The following is an 8,933-nucleotide window of genomic DNA, read 5'->3' on the forward strand; positions in this document are numbered from 1 at the left end:
CAGGATCTATCCAATCTATGGCAGATCGGACCCATCAGATGCATTGTATCAGAAGGTACCCACCTCGTCAAATGTCAGCTACTGTTGCTTCCCCAGCTTCCCGAGAATCCATCCTGGCTGGAGGCACTCAGCTGTTGGAAGACTGAAGGCAGGCACATTCAGAAGGGAGGGGGAGCCATCCTGGGCCAATGGGGGGATAGGATCACACGGATAAAGAACTTACCCTCTCATCCTCCCAGTGTGGAGCCCTGATATTAAAATCCTCAGAAGGACCTGCAGGCCCAGCTCCCGCTGGCAGCACTGACAGCTAAGTCACTAACGTGTCCTCAAATTGGCTTTCCCTCCTTCTCCGTTTCACCCCCCTCCACTTCCTGAACTTGTGTTCCTGGCCCTCTATCCCCAAGTAAATGACTTGCACAGAAGCCTTGGCCTCCAGCTCTCCTCTGAGCCATCCTCTGACGGTTTCATGCCTACAGAATCAACTCTGGGATGATGAAGAGAATCAAGGGAATGCATCAACTTCTTTGAAAGGAATCAACTGTGCTTTCCTCACACTGACAAAATTAACATCGTCTTATCAGATGATTAGGAACATTTTGGCCATCTGGTTTTTGATGACTCCCAGATGAAAGTCATTGAAAAAAAAAAAAACCAACAAGTGTACCTCGATGTATCCTGGTGATGCATTTGGATTCTGAGAAAAGAAGCAATGTACAAACTAGACAGAAAGGTATCCCCCTCCAGCTACCCACACGTGGTATATCAACCTGACGAGAGGTTAATATTTAGATTATTCAAAGGATGTATATTAAAACAAAGAGGAAATCCAACAGAAGATGGTGCAGTGGATGGAGACCTGTTCTTAGAAGGGAAAACTCTAATAGTATCAGTGGAAGAAGCAGGTAGAATGTGTCTCCCCCTGGAAAAGTTGTCCATGTCCTAATCCCTGGAACCTGGAATTTGTTACCTTTCATGGCAATGGGGAATGAAGGTAACGGAGATAATTCAGGTTGCCGGGCAGGTGATACTAAAATGAGGAGATGGTCCCGGGTTATGCAGGGGGGCCCAATGGAACCACAAGAGTTCACAAGCTTGGAAGTGGAAGCTGAAGACAGGGAACCAGAGAAGTGGGTGCTTAGGTAGGCTTGACCCAACATCGCTGGCTTGCTTGCAAGGTTGAGTCAAGGAGAAGGCATCATGAGCCAAGGAGAAGACGTCATGAGCCAAGACGGGCAGGCAGGTCCGAGGGAATACTTTGTATAGTCTGAAGGGAAGAAGAGAGGACATAAGAGAGGAAGGAGGGAAAAAGACATTTCCTCTTACATGTTTCAGGCCGTCCTATTTACATAGCATTTTCTTATTTTGTCTGAGTGGATGATCCTACAGCCATGTGCTTCTGAAACACGTGACAGGCACGACCCATTTCAGCCTTTCAATTGGAGGACAAGACACATGGCGCGATGCTGGTTGGCTTAGCCAACTGGGCCCACTGTCCTCAAACCATTCAGTTCAAGGGATGTCCCTTGATCCCGTCAAATGTTCAGGGCCACATCTACAGCCCATCTCTCTGTGGCCTGGGGACATGTAGAGATGGTGTGCCCACAGCTTGCAGAGTTCCTCCCACATGAAGGCGAAATAATCTCTCCCTGCTGTTCTCTCTGGTATTTCCTAGTAGAAGAATTACTGCCGTGCCTTGTGTCCATTACAGAATGCTCCCTTGACCTCTCCAGCATGTTTCTTTTATGGGGTTCCGCAGAGGAGGTCCAATGGTCCTTCCCACATAGTCTTCAATGGCTCCTTGGTGTTTTCATGGTGTGCGACAAGGAGTGGAGACCCTGGCGAGCCTCAGGGAGCATGTGAGCTTTTGTTTGCATTGCATGTCTCGGGGGACGGGGTATCCCATCATTTTCGAGGTGGCTTCTGGGAACTGAATGACTTGCATTCCTGAGGATGAAATTGCATGGAAAGAACCACCCTCGTTCCCTTTGGGAGCTAACAGGCAACTGTAACCTACCCACTAACTTTTCCTTCACGCTGTTCAATTTCCATTACGACCGTCCTGGACCACTTAAATCCTGCCAGTCCCCTTCATGCCTGTACGCACAGCCAAAAAAAGGGAGCTGGCTTTGAATAAAAGAAAATTACGTTTTCGTTCCTGTAAAACGCCATGTGTATGTCTTACTTCCGACATATAAATTGATAATCTGTATCAGCTGACAGGGACAGCCTGCAGTCTTCTGGATGAGAGCCCCCCTGGACACCGCCAAGGCCAGGTGCTTCATTTGGAAAGCGTGTAGATAAGTGAAGGTTGGTTCAAGTTCTCTCAGCTGGAACAGGTACAAGCATGTATTCACTCTAAAGAAAATAATGCACAGGAAGAACGGTGAACGTTTTCTTTGTGACATTCAAAAGGCTCCCTGTAGATGAGGTCGCACACATATCCCACCTGGCCTTTTGGGGTGCACCTGTGGCCCATGGGATGTGTACAGACAGTGGTTTTAGGGTAATGGGGCTGATTGAATGTAGAATACACCTGCCTTTGAAAGAAGCTGCTACCACCGTGCAGAGTCAACCCATTAAGGCTGGCCAGGCACCTGGCAAGGAGGTAATGCAATTAATTGAGCCACCGACGGGGTAATAAATTCCCATGGGGGCATATAACCAAGTAGGAAGCTGTCCCCACTGCATTCCATTTCCTTTGCAAGCCCAATGATCTCTGCTCCTTCAGTCATTCTGGAGTTAAGCTCAATAGCTCTGATTTCCGAAACCGGATGGAGCTTTTAGCAACCAAAGCTAGGAGAGGACGCAGGTCCTCTGACGTCTGGATTCCCGCCACCAAGGTCACGCTCCCGTCATTGCAAGAGTGTCCTTAGTTGCAATTAATTCTGCCACTTGCATTACATATGCAGGATACTGTTTCCATATGTGAGAAGTATGTTCATTGTATCTGTATTTCTTAAACACACATACACACAAAATATATAATTTTCCAGGTGTTTAATAGGAGGTTGGGCCCCAGGGTTGAGGTTATGTATCAACATGTTCCCTTGCTTTTTAACTTACTTAACAGTCCTGAAATGTTTGGTCTCTGCTGGAAACAGTTACATAACATCCCTGAAGGATCCAGGCCAGGCAGCTCAGTAAACCAAACCCCGGTGCCTCTTCCCTGTTCCCGCAGGACACGTGGGGAGACGGTGGGCGGGTCGTTCACAACACGGGTCTCCCTCGTATTTCAAGATCCCAATTCATGCCTGCTCTGCCCTTTCCCCTAGGACTCGACGTAGCGGGGGCTCCAATGATGCTGTTAACTTTGTGTCTTTTTGGAAAATACCTTTATTGTATTGATTTATTTTTTTAGACATAGAGAAAGATAGAGAGGGAGCTTGAGCAGGGGGAGTAGAGAGGGACTGGGACAGAGAGACCCTCAAGAAGACTGCACACTCAACACAGAGCCTCATGCCCACGGGGCTCCATCTCACGGCCCTGAGACCCTGACCTGAGCTGAAATCAAGAGTCAGAAGTTTGAAGGTAAAGTTGCTAAAGTGGAGGGTGCAACGATCCAATGTATGGTGTCCTGTGGACGGTCGGATGAGCAGGAGGCCATGTATATCTGGCCAAGGAAAGCCATGTACTGAGTGATTCCATTGGCATCTCAGATAAATTCATGCATAGGGTCCGAACGCAGGTGTGAGGTTGCCAGGGTGGGTGGGACACGGGGATAGGCAGTGACCACATCACGGGTCTTCTTTGAGGAGGTTGCAAACACTTTGGAGTTACATAGTCGCGATGGTTGCACAGCACCGTGAATGCACGAAATGTGGCTTGAGATATCTTAAAATTTCTTGGTGGTCATTTTCAGGAAGAACTGAGACTCATGGAGACCTCATCGTACATCATAACAATAATAATAAAACAGCATAAGACAGAAAAGAAAGCACACGTATGCTTTCTTTTGCACATTTTCTTAATGGGGTAGTCCTAGCTTTGTTGCTCTAGAAAGTGCTTGGTCTCCCATGATCATTTCTCCGAAATGACACCATTTTATAAAAGTTAGGTTTAGGTGTGCGTTAGCATCTGCCTTCAGCTCATGATCCCAGGGTCCTGGGATCCAGTCTGTCCTTTGTCAGGCTCCCTGCTCAGCAGTGAGTCTGCTTCTCCCCCTCCCCCTTCTCATGCTCTCTCTCACACTCATTTCCTCTATTTCAAATAAATAAATTAATTAATTAAAAAAAAAGTTGGGTTTATTTCTGAACTGGATTGTTCTATCATGGAAAACTTACCTCACTGGACGTTAAAGAACAACAACAAGGCAACTCAGCTCAAATTTGGAAAAGCAGGAAGGTGTGTATGGGTTTAGGGGACACTGAGAAGGTCCCATTAATGTTTCTGGGAATCATGAAATTGTGCTGTCTCTAGGGATGGTAACCTTCGACTTGAAGCTGCTGGTCATGTCTGCCTCTCTTAGGGTTCACCTGCCTCTGCACGGCTCCAGACTGTACAAAAATAAAGCAGGGGACATGACTAGAAAGTGTAGGGGTAATGGTTAGGGCAAGACTTGCCGAAAGGGAGTCACTGATCAAAGACCGGGACAAGGGGCTGGAGGAGATCCTGGAGGGATTTGCAAGCAAAGCCATCTGATAACAGACACAGTCAGTGCAAAGATCCTGGGGCAGCAGCATATATATTCTCTATATACTCTACATATGTACAAAAATATGTCAGAGAATGGGGAAGACTTTGGTAAAACTGTTGGTTTCCGAAGATGCGCAGCCGTGTTCTCTTTTTCAGCCCAGGAGAAAGTGGTCTCTAGCAGAGAGCTGCCTTAGGGGAACTGGTAGGTGTTCCTGGAAGTTTTGGGAATGTGGACCGGTGCTTACTAGCACACCCAGGGGTTGTTCTGGCACAGAATGGTGATGACGACCACATTAGGCTGAGTTATTTGGCCCCCTGTTGGAAGGGACATCTGGAGAAAGCAAGGGGACACCAACAGTAACAGGAAATCTGCAGTAATAGCATGGCTGGGGGAGGGGAAGGTAGCCTGTCTTCTCTACAGGTGTAGCTGAGGACAGGAACGCATCACGTCCAGCACCTGTCATAGAGGGAAACAATCTTAGCAGCCCCTCACCAGTCTGGATCTCAGCATCCCTGTCCCACCTGGATCTCAGCATCCCTGTCCCACCTGGATCTCAGCAGCCCTGTCCCACCTGGATCTCAGCATCCCTCTCCCACCTGGATCTCAGCATCCCTCTCCCACCTGGATCTCAGCATCCCTGTCCCACCTGGATCTCAGCATCCCTGTCCTGACTAGATCTCAGCATCCCTTCCCCACCTGGATCTCAGCATCCTTTCCCTGCCTGGATCCCTGACTCTGGTCTCCAAAGATGGGGTCAGGGGGATGAATTCCTTTGCCAGGTTCTTCAGACCCCTGGTTTATGGTACTAATTTGTCAAGGCAGCCCCAGGAAACTCATGTAGGTAGTATCCGAGTTTGAACCCTAATTAGAAGTCGTTACCACACGGCACCATTTCTGTTTCAGCGACATATTTTCTTAGCCTTTCCCTCCTTGGTAAGAATCCAGTGCCTTGTGTAGGAGTGTCATTTTCTCCTCTAAAAAATTTATAACCACTTGAGTCATGCGTTCCTTCCACTTTTTTCGCAAGTGAATTCATTTAGGTCTTTAAAGACCACGGAAGCATGTCGATAACTTTGAAATTCAGTTTTGGGCTTTTGTGTTGGTTTGGATTTTTGTTTTGTTTTGTTTTGTTTTTGGACTTCTAAGCTGTTGTGTCTACAAACACACACCTGCATTGCCCAGCGGGGGAAGTCAGCATTCTTCTCTTTCCTGGCATGCAGGGTAGGGCCACTGGAAATGAGGATTTTTTCCTACTTGTGTGTTTCCAGAATGACTTAAACTCTCTCTATAATGCGTTTTCTGTCCACTAATGAGGCTACTTCTTCCACTTGACGTCACCAAAAATCAGGAGCCTTACCTGGTGTCCTGAATTCATACATCCACAGGGGAGAGGAATCCCCTGGACAATTTCCTCGGGGGACCTGCCAAGACGCTGGGTCCCACCAGCCTTCAGAGCTCCGAGGGAGCTTGTAAAGGATGTTCTGTCCTTCTGCCTTCTAGATCAGCTTCCCCTGGAAATGCCCTTGAAGGGAACAACCTTGAAGGGACTTGGTTTGCATCGCTAGAGTCAGCATGAATGCAGGCCAAAAAAAAAAAGAAGAAGAAGAAGAAGAAGAAGAAGAAGAAGAAGAAGAAGAAAAAGAAAAAGGAAAATTTTGCACAATACATTTTGAGAATGTTGAATAGTCCTCATATGTAGGACGTCTTTCTCAGATGACCATTTTCAAGTCGAGACCTTTGGCAGTTTTTATTTTGAAAAGTGAGACGGATCTCGGTTTCTGGCAAACGGCCATCCGGAGCTGAGGTCTTCAAGGGGAAGCGTCAGTGAGCGCTGACATCTCCATCTCCTTGCCTGCCCCCGTCTGCCAGCCGGCCTGGGCAGTGTGCAGGGTGGAGAAGGGAGGAATAATTCCATGATCTCATCCCCTGCCGTGGTTTTCCACCACGCACAATTTGGAGACCCAGAGTGAGGGAGCCTATGCCTATGACTTTCCTGCTTCCAAGATGCTTCTGCTCAGCCAAGGGGTACTGATGGATGGACGCCCTTCCTCTTCCCTAAAAACCCCTTTGGGTGCGTCCCCCACAAGGGACCGCGCAGACTTCCCGTCAACACACAATATGTTTCTGTACGTCGCTGCCCTACTAGCAGAGCAGAATTTTCTCCAGCCTGTTTTGCAAAGGTAACTCCGCTGTGCTGGGGAGATTTGCAGTGTCTCCGACAGGCACCCTTCCTTACCCTGGCTCCTTGTGCCACTTCAAATTACGGTGCTGAGAAAACCTGGAAGCCTTTTAGTATACGCAACTGACCAGGCTATTTCTGACTCTACTCCCTATGAGCAAACAGCAAAAATACCCCCTTGTGTTCGACAACATTGCCAGTAGCCTGCTTCGACCCAGAAGGCTTACCCTGGGTTCCTGAGCTATGCAAGTAGACATTTCCTGAGTCGACGTCTTTCTCTGTCTCTGGGTCATCCCACAGGATGGAGGGTCAGCCCTGGCAGCAACAGGAAAGGGGGCCCGTTGCGGGACTCAGAACTGACTTTAAAAGTCCCTGTTGAGCCAAGAGCCACGTCATGCCCTGGCCATGCACGGCGTCTCTTGGAGTATTAAACTCTCCCATTCGAAACCCACTACCCTTATGAGCTTCACGTCATTCAAGAACCAGTGTATTCCCCCAGCGATCCCACCTTGGGGGTAAGACTGGGGGGTGGGGGGTTGGTAAAAGCTGTGAGAATGCATTAAAAACAAGTGAGAATAGGTTCGCCCAAAGGCAGACACTAACACGAGGCAGCTCCTGGGTTCTCTCTGCCTCCTATCCCGATTGTCAATACCCTACCCTTGACAGGTGGACGTCATTTTCCTTCTTTTATGTTCAGAAAAGCTGATTTTAGGGAGGGCGCATGGAATGGTCTGGAAAGAGCATGGGGGTGGCTTGAGCCCAGAAGTCTGAGTCCGTTACCAATTGCTATGCCGTTCCAGGGGACGTCCATACCCTTCTCATAAGAGGAACAGTGCTAAGGTTCTCATGATATGAGCCTCACGGATGGCAGGTCCCCTGATGCAAAAGACAGTAGGGATTTTCCACCCATGAGCATTTCTGATGCCTTTGTTCCTAAAAAGAAAAGTGTGGTGGAGGGCAGGAACTGGAGGCGGGGGACTGGTCCGAGAAAGCCATCAGGATTTCCATCTGAATGCCCAGCTGCTGAGCATTGGATTTCAAGAGCACACACATCTCAGTGATGTCTTTTCCAGGTACTGCCTCCCAAACGTTGCCAGCTACCAGCCTACCTCTGGGCCATCTCGGCACTCAGGAGTCGCTGCCCCCGTAAATGGTATCACGGGGCCTCTAAAAAGCGTGTTTTTGTGCTAACAGATGTCTCTTGTAGATAGATCACAGACCACATTAGGCAAGAGTTTATGACCAAGTGTATTGTCGTAGCTTAGACATTCGTAACAAAATATCATAGGCTGGGGGGAGGGGGTCTTAGAGAACAAAATATTTGTTTCCCGTGGTTCTGGAAGCTGAAAGTCCAAGGTCAAGAACCTGGCAGATCTGGCTTCTAGAGCGGACCCTCTTCCTGGCTTATGGATGGCTGTTTCTCTCCGTGACCTCACATGGTGGAGAGAGACAGGGACCTCGGATCTCTTCCTCCACTTACGAGGGCATGAATCCCATCATGGCGGCTCCATCCTTATGAGCTCATCTCAATCCAATCATGTTCGAAAGGCCCCACTTGGTCATACCATCCTGTGGAGGTGTATGGCTTGCACATACGACTTTGGAGGTGACACAGTCCAGGCCGTAGCACACCTTTTGTCAAAATTCTGGTTTAAGGCAAGAATTGGTAGTTCATGGAGGAACAAAGAAAGGTAATAACTGATACATTGTACAGGGACCACACATCTACTGAGTTCCACGCATTTGGTTAGTAAGAAGAGTTTATGGACTCTGGCCAATATTGAGGTCAATACCACTCCTCTGCTCCAAGCACATTAGAGGTAACTACAAGCTCTCCTAGCTGGTTGACCTGCCCTCCATCCTCTCCCCTCCCCGACCTGCCCCATAGGACAACAGTGAGGAAACAGGTGAGTATAACTCAACCAACATGCATCTCTAAACCTTCTGCATTTGAAGAACCTTGTTGGCATCTGTGGAGACTCAACAGGTAGAACATGGGTCCCGCCCATGGGGTTAGCCACCAAGGACCCGGGTAGTGATGCCAACACCAAAGTCAAAACAAAAGGATTAAATGAACCAAAGTGTTGTTTCTTTTAAATTATGGAATCACTGAGAATCCAT

This window comes from Lontra canadensis, unplaced genomic scaffold (genome assembly GCF_010015895.1).
Source record: "Lontra canadensis isolate GAN:19392208 unplaced genomic scaffold, GSC_riverotter_1.0 scaffold68, whole genome shotgun sequence".
NCBI lineage: Eukaryota > Metazoa > Chordata > Mammalia > Carnivora > Mustelidae > Lontra > Lontra canadensis.